Source organism: Artemia franciscana, chromosome 5 (assembly GCF_032884065.1).
Source record: "Artemia franciscana chromosome 5, ASM3288406v1, whole genome shotgun sequence".
Lineage (NCBI taxonomy): Eukaryota > Metazoa > Arthropoda > Branchiopoda > Anostraca > Artemiidae > Artemia > Artemia franciscana.
In genome coordinates, this window is record NC_088867.1 from 55,291,911 (window position 1) to 55,303,134 (window position 11,224).

The following is an 11,224-nucleotide window of genomic DNA, read 5'->3' on the forward strand; positions in this document are numbered from 1 at the left end:
GAAACTTGACTGGAAGAATAAGCACAAGTTCAAGATATATGATTGACACAATTTTAACGGATCCGCTCTCTTTGGAGGAGTTTGGGGAGGGGGGATTTCCAGTGCTTAAACGAGTTCGAAGCTTTTGGGCGTGCTAGGACGACGAAAATTGGTAGGCGTGTCAGGGACCTTCACAAAGTAACTTGATAACAGTCGTTTCCTTGATTTGACCATCTGGGGGGCTGGAGGGAGAGGAAAAATTGCAAAAAAATAGGTATTTTTAACTTACGAATGGGTGATCGGGTCTTAATGAAATTTGATATTTAGAAGGACCTCATGTCTCAGAGCTCTTATTAAATCCCAACCGTATCCGGTGATATTGGGGGAGCTGGAGGGAGAAACCAGAAATCTTGGAAAACACTTAGAGTGGGGAGATCGGGTTGAAACTTGGTGGGTAAAATAAGCAGATGTCGTATATACGTGACTGACGTAACCGAACTGGATCCACTCTCTTTGTCGGAGTTAGGGGGGTTCAGTGCATTGGCGAGTTTGGTTCTTCTGGACGTGCTAGGACGATAAAAATTGATACGCGTGTCAGGGACCTGCACAAATTGACTTGTTGAAGTCGTTTCCCCGATTCAAATATCTGGGGGGCTGAAGGGAGAGGTAAAATTAGAAAAAAATGAGATATTTTTAACTTCCGAGTGAGTGATCGGGTCTTAATGAATTTTGATATTTTGAAGGACCTCGTGTCTCAGCGCTCTTATTTTAAATCCCGACCGACATTAAGCCTTGGATTTTCCTTTTAAATCAATCTATTGATTGTTAGAAATTTTGCTAGAGTTCATGCCATATGAGCTCTTGGTTCTTCCGATCTCGTCACAAGTGCCATATGAGCTCTTAGCTCTTGTTTAGACTTCCGTTTACTATTGAGCCGGGTCACTCCTTACTACAGTTCGTTGCCACGAACTGTTTGATAATACGGAACAATAAAATTGAAAATATTGAAGGTAAAGGAACATAGAAGACAATATTCAAACTAACGAATGAGGGCTACACAGTCAAGTAGATTTTCTGTAAATCTCTCACTTGTATGTCAATTGAAACTCTTCGAAAACAAAATGAAAAAATAAACGAAAAACCGACCTATCAAAGCCTTAAAGCATTTTATCATAATCCAAGCAATACATATAAACCAACCTGTTAAAGCACGTTTTTCTAAATGCAGGTAATTTATTCTAACGTACCGTCTTGTTTTGTAAGTTTCGATTATACTGTAAAGTAAAAGAAAAATCTCTAGAGCATGGGATTATTAGAAAATTATTGCAGCCGATCATCTTAGCATATATATCCCAAACGTACCTTCATTTTGACAATCTAATAGACTTTTCACAGGGAAATCAGGCGCATATTTTAACTGTGTCAAAAGAATATACCCAAAAATCCCAAACTTACCTTCATTTTGACAATCTAATAGACTGTTCTCAGGGAAATCAAGGTCATGTTTCAACTGTGGCAAAATAACATACCCAAACATACCTTCATTTTGACAATCTAATAGACAATTCTCAGGGAAATCAAGCTCATGTTTCAATTATGAAAAAATAACATACCCAAACATCCCAAACATACCTTCATTTTGACAATCTAATAGACTGTTCTCAGGGAAATCAAGGTCATGTTTCAACTGTGGCAAAATAACATACCCAAACATCCCAAACATACCTTCATTTTGACAATCTAATAGACTGTTCTCAGGGAAATCAAGCTCATGTTTCAATTATGACAAAATAACATACCCAAACATCCCAATCATACCTTCATTTTGACAATCTAATAGACTGTTCTCAGGGAAATCAAGGTCATGTTTCAACTGTGGCAAAATAACATACCCAAACATCCCTTCATTTTGACAATCTAATAGACTGTTCTCAGGGAAATCAAGCTCATGTTTCAATTATGAAAAAATAACATACCCAAACATCCCAAACATACCTTCATTTTGACAATCTAATAGACTGTTCTCAGGGAAATCAAGCTCATGTTTCAATTGTGACAAAATAGCTGACGAACTAAACTCGTTATTAATGGGCGGATCCAAATTTGTCCCCTGGACAAGAGAATTAATCTGATCTGCCATATAATCTTCTTTCAATTCTAAAAAGAAGAGAATCACAGTAAAAAAAAAAGAGTTGACAAATTTAGAAAAATTTTGCTCTTTATTATTTATGGAAACGCAAATGAATGCTCTAATTCAACTAAATATACATGGACATCGTTCAATTAAATCTTAGATCATATAAAACAGGAATTACAAATGAAAAATTAATATAAACTTACTATAGTTACTATGTGCGACATTTTATTGCGTATTCTCACCCCCTTCCTACTCATAATTAAATAAAAAAAACAAGTTTTTTCAACTGAAAGTAAGGAGTGACATCAAAACTTAAAACGCACAGAAATTACTTCGTATATGAAAGAGGCTGCTTCCTCATCAACGCCCCGCTCTTTACGCTAAAGTTTGACTCTTTCTCTCAATTCTTCTTTCTAAAACAGTAAAAAACTTTAGCGTAAAGAGCGGGGCGTTGATGAGGAAGCAGCCTCTTTCATATACGAAGTAATTTCTGTGCGTTTTAAGTTTTGATGTCACTCCTTACTTTCAGTTGAAAAAACTTGTTTTTTTATTTAATTTCTGAACGTTTTTGAATCAATGCATGTTTTGATTTTGGCTCTCCGCAGAGGAATGATCAAAACGAAATTTGCATATATTTTTTTTGGCTCAATGGCTTTCTCATAATTTTGATCGAATGATTTTGAGAAAAAAAGAGCGGGGGACGAAGCCTAGTTGCCCCCCGATTTTTTGGTTAATTAAAAAGGCAACTAGAACTTTTAATTTTTTACGAATCTTTTTATTGGTAAGAGATTTACGTAACTTATAAATTAGCTTACGTAAAGAACTTTTGTATTCTCATGTTTTTATTACATATATGAGGGGATTCGCCCCATCGTCAGTACCTCGCTCTTTACACTAAAGCTTAAATTTTATCCCAATTCATTAAGAATGACCCCCTGAATCACAAAAGCCGTAGAATAAGTAGTTGAAATTACCGAAAATACTTTAGCGTAAAGAGCGAGGTATTAGAAGGAGGTGAGCCCCTCATATGGGTAATAATTTCTGTTTGTTTTAAGTTTTATTGCTGTTCCTTACTTCCAGCTGAAAAAGCTTTTTCACTTTTATTTTTTAATTGTTTTTTTTTTAATAATGCTAGTAAATCCTGCTCTCCCTTCATGGAAATTTTCTTCTCCCATTACAAATTCTCGAAGGAAAGGTCCCCCAGCATATCCCCCTCTTCTCAACCCCTCCCCCAAACCAAAAAAATCCTCCTGAAAACGCCTGTATACTTCCCAATAACCATTACTATATGTAAGCACAGGTCAAAGTTTGTAACTTGTTGCCCCTCCCACGGGGACTGTGGGGGAGTAAGTCGTCCCAAAAGACATAGTTATAAGGTTTTTCGACTACGCTGAATAAAATGGCTATCTCAGAATTTTGATCCGTTGACTTTGGGAAAATAATTAGCGTGGGAGGGGGCCTAGGTGCCCTCCAATTTTTTTGGTCACTTAAAAAGGGCACTAGAACTTTTCATTTCCGTTAGAATGAGCCCTCTTGCAACATTCTAGGACAACTGGGTCGATACGATCACCCCTGGGGAAAAAAAAAAAAAAAACAAAAAAACAAAAAAACAAATAAACACGCATCCGTGATCTGCCTTCTGGCAAAAAATACAAAATTCCACATTTTTGTAGATAGGAGCTCGAAACTTCTACAGTAGGGTTCTCTGATACGCTGAATCTGATGGTGTGATTTTCGTTAAGATTCTATGACTTTTAGGGGGCGTTTCCCCCTATTTTCTAAAATAACGCAAATTTTCTCAGGCTCGTAACTTTTGATGGGTAAGACTAAACTTGATGAAACTTATATATTTAAAACCAGCATTAAAATGCGATTCTTTTGATGTAGCTATTGGTATCAAAATTCCATTTTTTAGAGTTTTGGTTACTATTGAGCCGGGTCGCTCCTTACTACAGTTCGTTACCACGAACTGTTTGATTTGCATAAAAATATACATATTTTCAGCAACATCAATCCCTTTTCTTTCAATATTCTCAACTTTGGATATCTGATCTTTACACGGGACAAGGCTTTCAAAGTGAGAATCAAATAGAAGGACAAGTTAAAAGCTCTCGCAAAGTTCTGCAACAACAACAAAAGATAAATGTCTTAAACAAGTCATTAGAAACACTGAACAACAAACAAAGCTTTCCAAAATCAATAAAAGGCAAACGTCGGGAAATGAAAGCATCTAAAAGCCATGACTGACACCAGTCATATTTCATTCAATTTAAGTTGATTTTGACCATCTTCATCATAATTGCAACATTAGGTGCGACCTGTTAAATAAGAAGTATTCCATTTGGAATCATTATAATTGAACACGAATCAAATATAAACAGGGGGGTGTAAGTGCACACCAGCTCTTATGAAGAAAGGGAGATGTCTCATATTGCAGGCAAAAGCTGGTTAAACTCTTCGAAGAGTGTGTTTTAATGCGTATAACATTCCCGGGCCTACCGACTTCGAGGTGGAAAATGAATGGGGGCGGGGATCTTCAGCCTCGCCAAGATATTTCTAGATAGAGAGCATGATACCAGGACTTTGTTTGTTACGATTATAATTGATTCCACTTTTTCAATCATTGTAAAATGTTTTGCCACATATGCATAAAATATGTATTATATGTATATAAGATATACAAATGCATTATATGTGTATAATGCATTTAAACATCCAAAAACCCTATTTATAGAGAGCTTGACGGCTCCAGTCACGCAGAAGATCAAATAGTAAGTAGAATTTCCATCCATACGAAAAATAATACCCTTCTCAACCCAGTCTAAAATTCAAAATATTATTAACAAATTATTTAAAAAACTACCGTTATTCAAAATTCTTAACAATATATTAAAATTACATTACTAATTTTGCTTATAATATAACATTTTAATTCGAAATAAAAAAAAACATAACGAGGGCAGCACAACCAATCAATTTTAAATTGATAATGTTTACATTTTCAAACTGTAGTAAGGAGCAACCTGGGTCAAAAGTAACCAAAACTCTAAAAAATTGAATTTTGATACCAATAGTTACATCAAAAGAATTGCATTCTAATGCTGATTTTAAATATATAAGTTTCATTAAGATCAGTAATACTCATCAAAAGTTACGAGCCTGAGAAAATTTGCCTCATTTTAGAAAACAGGGGAAAACACCCCCTAAAAGTCATACAATCTTAACGAAAATCACACCATCAGATTCAGCGTATCAGAGAACCTTATTGTAGAAGTTTTAAGTTCCTATCTACAAAAATGTGGAATTTCACATTTTTTGCCAGAAGACAGATCATGGATGCGCGTTTATTTGTTGTTTTTTTTTTTTTTTCAGGGGTGATCGTATCGACTGAGTGGTCCTAGAATGTCGCGAGAGGGCTCATTCTAACGGAAATTAAAAGTTCTAGTTCCATTTTTAAGTGACCAAAAAAATTGGAGGGCACCTAGGCCCCCCACGCTCATTTTTCCCCAAAAGTCACCGGATCAAAATCCTGAGATAGCCATTTTATTCACCATAGTCGAAAAACCTAATAAACATGTCTTTAGGGACGACTTACTTCCCGTACCCCGTGGGAGGGGCTGCAAGTTACAAACTTTGACCTGTGTTTACATATAGTAATGGTTACTGGGAAGTGTACAGACGTTTTCAGGGGGATTTATTTTTGTTTAGGAGGGAGATTTGAGGGGGGTTACGTGGGAGGATATTTCCATGGAGAAACTTGTCATGGGGGAAGAGAATTTCAATGAAGGGGGCGCAGCATTTTCTATCATTATTTGAAAAAACAATGAAAAAATAAATATGAAAAGTTTTTTCTACTGAAAGTAAGGAGCAGCATTAAAACTTCAAACGAACAAAAATTATTACGCATATGACGGGCTTACCTCCTCGTTATACCTCACTCTTTACGCTAGAGTATTTTTAGTAATTTCAACTATTTATTCTACGACCTTTGTGATTCAGAGCTCATTCTTAAGGAATTGGGACAAAATTTAAGCTTTAGAGTAAAGAGCGAGGTTAGCGAGGTAAGAACTTTGAAGCACACGGTCCTTCTAAACATCAAATTGTATTAAGATCTGAATCACCCGTTCGTAAGTTGAAAATACTTACATTTTTTCGTAGATAACTTCGAAGACCACACTGCCTTTCCATGACGAAAGTAAAACAGTTCAAAATAGGGATGATACCTTTTTATTGACAGTGAAATATAAAATTATTTAACTGGATATTTCGAACACATATACAGTGCTCATCATCAGCAGTAAAACTAAAAGATATGAATAAAAATAAACAGAATTTATACCTAATAAACTAATTACATATAGTTTATTGCTCTTATTTTTTTCAATGCAACAGCCGAGGCAAATCTCCTTGACCTTTTCGGTTCCGGTTCATTAGATTTAACTGACGTATTACGTGGACAGAGGTCCACGATGATGAAGAACATATTAATATCTACGTCGAGTATATGGGGATAATGTGACCAAGGAGGTGTCTAAATAAATTAACACCCATAAGAGACATGCAAATGTTATAAATCAACAAGATTTTCTTCATCAATGTAAGAAGAAAAGGATTTTGCCACCTTCAATAAAATTCAATCTACATCTAAGCACTTTTAAAGGAAAAAAGTTCGAACTAGGTCTACAATTCAAGATTTTAAATCATCTGATTAAAGATAAAAGGAGAAAAAGAGCTTTATTAGTGAAAGATAAGCTTTTCCTGGAAAATATTATATAAAAAAGGTGAGTGCAAGTGATTTTTGTTTTATTCAACAAACAGCAAGAAATCATTTCAATCATGGCTTTCACCTTTCCAGAGAAAGATTACTTAAAAAGTTTTCAAAATTATATGAAAATAAAGCCGTAATACCTTCGTCAACTCTTGGACCAGGTGTAATTAATTTTTCATCAAGGACCTTAACGTTACAAGAAAAGTCCGCATTAGAAAAAGGTCCAAAATTTTGTTTTAAAACTAATAGAGTCCCAGTAGAAGAAATTATCTCTTCAATAGAAACATCTTTACATAGAAACCCCATCTTAATTAAAGATGTTAGCCTAGTAAGAGCTTCTACTGCTAAAGCCCTGTCAGAGTTTGCTTTAAAACCAGAAATCCCTAACAATTCTATCAAAGACATAAAGATTCTTAATAATTTAAGAAGGGATGAATCTCTTATTATTATAAAAGCAGACAAGGGTAACATTTTAGTGGTAATGGACACCAAGGACTACGATTCAAAATTAAACGCTTTACTGAAAGATGAAAAAACTTACAAACAACTTCCTTTTGACCCGACGGACTCATACACAAAAAAGTTTAAGAACGAGTTAAAGAGTTTGAAGGAAGAAGGGAAGATTACACCTCAACTTTTCTACAAATTGTTACCAAGAGGTTCTTTGTGCCCTAAATTATATGGACTTCCAAAGATACATAAGCCAAATCTGCCATTACGACCAATGGTTGCGAGTAACAAGTCACCAACAAGTGCTCTGAGTAAGTGGCTAGTGTCATTGTGTAAACCACTCATGTCTACACAAATTTCTTACATTAAGAATTCGTCAGAACTTGTAAAAAACTAAAAGAAGTTGAGATTTCTTCAAATTCTATAATTTCAATTTTCGACATAGTGTCAATGTATACGAGTATTGATGTAAAAGCCGCGGAAATTCTTCTTGAGAGAAAGATACTAAGAAATTTGGACTTAATTGGTGGTGAAACAGTTTTGGAGGTCGGTGTAATTATGAGTTTAGTTAGGTTGTGCAATATGTTCTCTTATTTTTTTCAATTCAGAGGGTTTTTTTTCGAACAAGTAAATGGTTTACCTATGGGGGCCCCTTTAAGTCCTTTATTCGCAAATTGTTTTGTAGAAAATATTGAAACAATAGCGTTAGATTCATATTTTTTAAAACATAAATTTTGGGGGAGATATATGGATGACATAATTTCAGTATGGAATTATGGGGTGGAGGAATTAAACAGTTTTTTAGAACATCTTAATTTTTGGGGAGGGGATTTAAAATTTACGATAGAGTTAGAAGAGGATAATAAACTTCCTTTTCTGGATGTCCTTCTTTTAAAAAATGAAAATAGTCTGGATTTTAAGATTTACAGAAAACCTACTAACAATAACAAATTTTTGTCATTTTTCTCCGGTCATGCCCGCCAGTAAAAATTGGTTTAATCACATCTTTAACTGACCGCATTTTTAGAATTTGTTCTCCAAAATTCATTGAGGAGGAATTATCATTGCTAAAAGACATTTTAATAAGTAACCATTATCCGGGTTGGTTAGTTGACCAGACTTTTTCGAAAAGAAGGAAAAAATTTCTAGAATGTTCTGACGATATTCTGGAAACAACAGAAAAGAAAGATAACTTTTGTTCTCTACCATATGTTCCAGGTTTGAGTGAAAAACTTAAAAGAATTTTACAAAATAATGGTTTAAAGGTAGCTTTAAGAGGTAGTAATACTTTGGCAAGTTTTTTAAATTCTGGAAAGGATCGGACTTCCGTAGAGCAACAAAGTGGGGTTTATAAAATTCCATGTACTTGTGGAAGCTCTTATGTGGGACGTACTAACCAGAATTTAAGAACGAGATTGCTACAACATCATAATTCCATTTCATCGTCTTTAAAGCAAAATACCAAACCTGAAGATTTCACGTCGGCCCTCGCGGAGCATGTCTTTAATTTTCCAAATCATTTTATTTTGTTTGAAAATGTTTCTTTGATTTCTAGGGACCAAGGTTTAAAGCAAACTTTCAGGGAAACAATCGAAATTAAAAAAAATTCTATTCAAGAATAATTCCATAAACAGAGATAGAGGTGAATTTGGATTGAACTCAATTTATGATAACTTACTGAGGTCAAATAAAGTAAATATCACTTCACCTAAGAGCTATGACCTCTGTCCACGTAATACATCAGTTAAATCTAATGAACCGGAACCGAAAAGGTCAAGGAGATTTGCCTCGGCTGTTGCATTGAAAAAAATAAGAGCAATAAACTATATGTAATTAGTTTATTAGGTATAAATTCTGTTTATTTTTATTCATGTCTTTTAGTTTTACTGCTGATGATGAACACTGTATTTGTGTTCGAAATATTCAGTTAAATAATTTTATATTTCACTGTCAATAAAAAGGTATCATCCCTATTTTGAACTGTTTTACTTACATTTTTTCAAATTTTTCCAAATTACACCCCTCCCCCCAACTCCCCCAAAGAGAATATCCGGTCTGGTTATGTCAGTTACGTATCTTGAACTTGTGCTTATTTTTCCCACCAACTTTCATCCTGATCTCTCCACTCTAAGCGTTTTCCAAGATTTCCGGTTCCCCCCACCTCCTCCCCAATGACACTGAATCCGGTTGTGATATAAAATAAGAGATCTGAGTTATAAGGTCCTTCTAAATATGAAATTTAATTAAGATCCGATCACTCCTTTGTGAGTTAAAAATACCTCATTTTTCAGAATTGACCCCCCCAACTCCCCCAAAGAGAGTGGATTCGGTCCGGTTATGTCAACCACGTATCTAGGACTTGTGCTTATTTTTCTCACCAAGTTTCATCCCGATCCCTCCACTCTAAACGTTTTCAAGATTGTAGGTTTCCATCTCCAGCTCCCTCCAATGTCACCATATCCGGTCGGTATTAAAAAAAGAGCTCTGAGGCACGAAATCCTTGTAAATATCAAATTTCATTAAGATTCTATCACCTGTTCGTAAGTTAAAAATACCTCATTTTTTCTGTTTTTTCCTAATTAACCCTACTCCACTCCCCCCAGACGGTCGATTTGGGGAAACGGCTATTTCTATTTTAATCTGGTCTGGTCCCTGATACGCCCGCCAAATTTATTCGTCCTAGCTTATCTGGAAGTGCCTAAAATAGCAGAACCGGGACCGACATACCGATAGAATTTACGATCGCTATATGTCACTTGGTAAATACCAAGTACGATGAAAACGGAATATTGATACCAGTGCTGTCACTTACTTGAAGTACTTTTACTTGTACTACTTAAGTAAAATTTTCCATTACTTGTACTTGTACTTAAGTAAAAACTCTAGGGTGTACTTATTACTTGATACTTAAGAAAGATTACGAAATACTAATTACTTAAGATACTTTTAATGTACTTGTTTTTCAAATACTTTACCTTTGACAGGAAAATTTTGTGCGTGTGTGCTTTGGCAATGTACGAGAAAACATCACCTTTAGATTTAGAGCAAACTCAGATTTAGCTTTTGTGTGTCTGTGCTTTGGCAATGTACAAGAAAACATCGCCCTTTAGATTTAGAGTAAACTCAGATATAGCTCCATGCCCTATTTTTGGATATGAAATAAGGTATTGTTTTTGACGAAAAAAAAAATTATAGTACGATTAACACTTGGTTTAATTTTTGTTTAAAAGTTATATAACAAAGAAAATTGAAATTATTTCACCGTTCACTGGGTCGACAGTGAGCTAAAATCCCTTGTTTTGTGCTAAATGTTGCATACTGTAGTCGATTTGGGCTTATATTTCTGACATTAGTGTTCAAGTCTTGTCATCTCGTCAACTAAACCAGATTTCTGTGGAGCAGTGCTTGGGGTTTAGGGGAGTCCAGTGCTTTGGTGAGTTCGGTACTTCTGGACGTGCTAGGACAATGAAAATTGGTAGGCGTGTCAGGGACCTGCACAAATTGACTTTGTAAAGTTGATTTCCCCGATTCAACCATCTGGGGGGGGGGGGGCTGAAGGGAGAGAAAAATTTAGAAAAATGAGGTATTTTTAACTTGTGAGTGGGTGATCGGATCTTAATGAATTTTGACATTTAAAAGGACCGTGTATGTCAGAGCTCTTTTTTTAAATTTCGACCAACACCAAGCCTCTCATTTTTCTTTTAAATTAATCTATTGATTCTTATAATTTTGCTAGAGCTCATGCCATATGAGCTCTTGGCTCGTCTGACCTTGTCACAAGAGCCATATGAGCTCTTAGCTCTTGTTTAATTCCTTTTTTCTCAGAAAATTTTCGAATTAGCTTCATAGTTTTGCCACTTCATGGTGAGAAAACTGCTGCTAAAAATAGC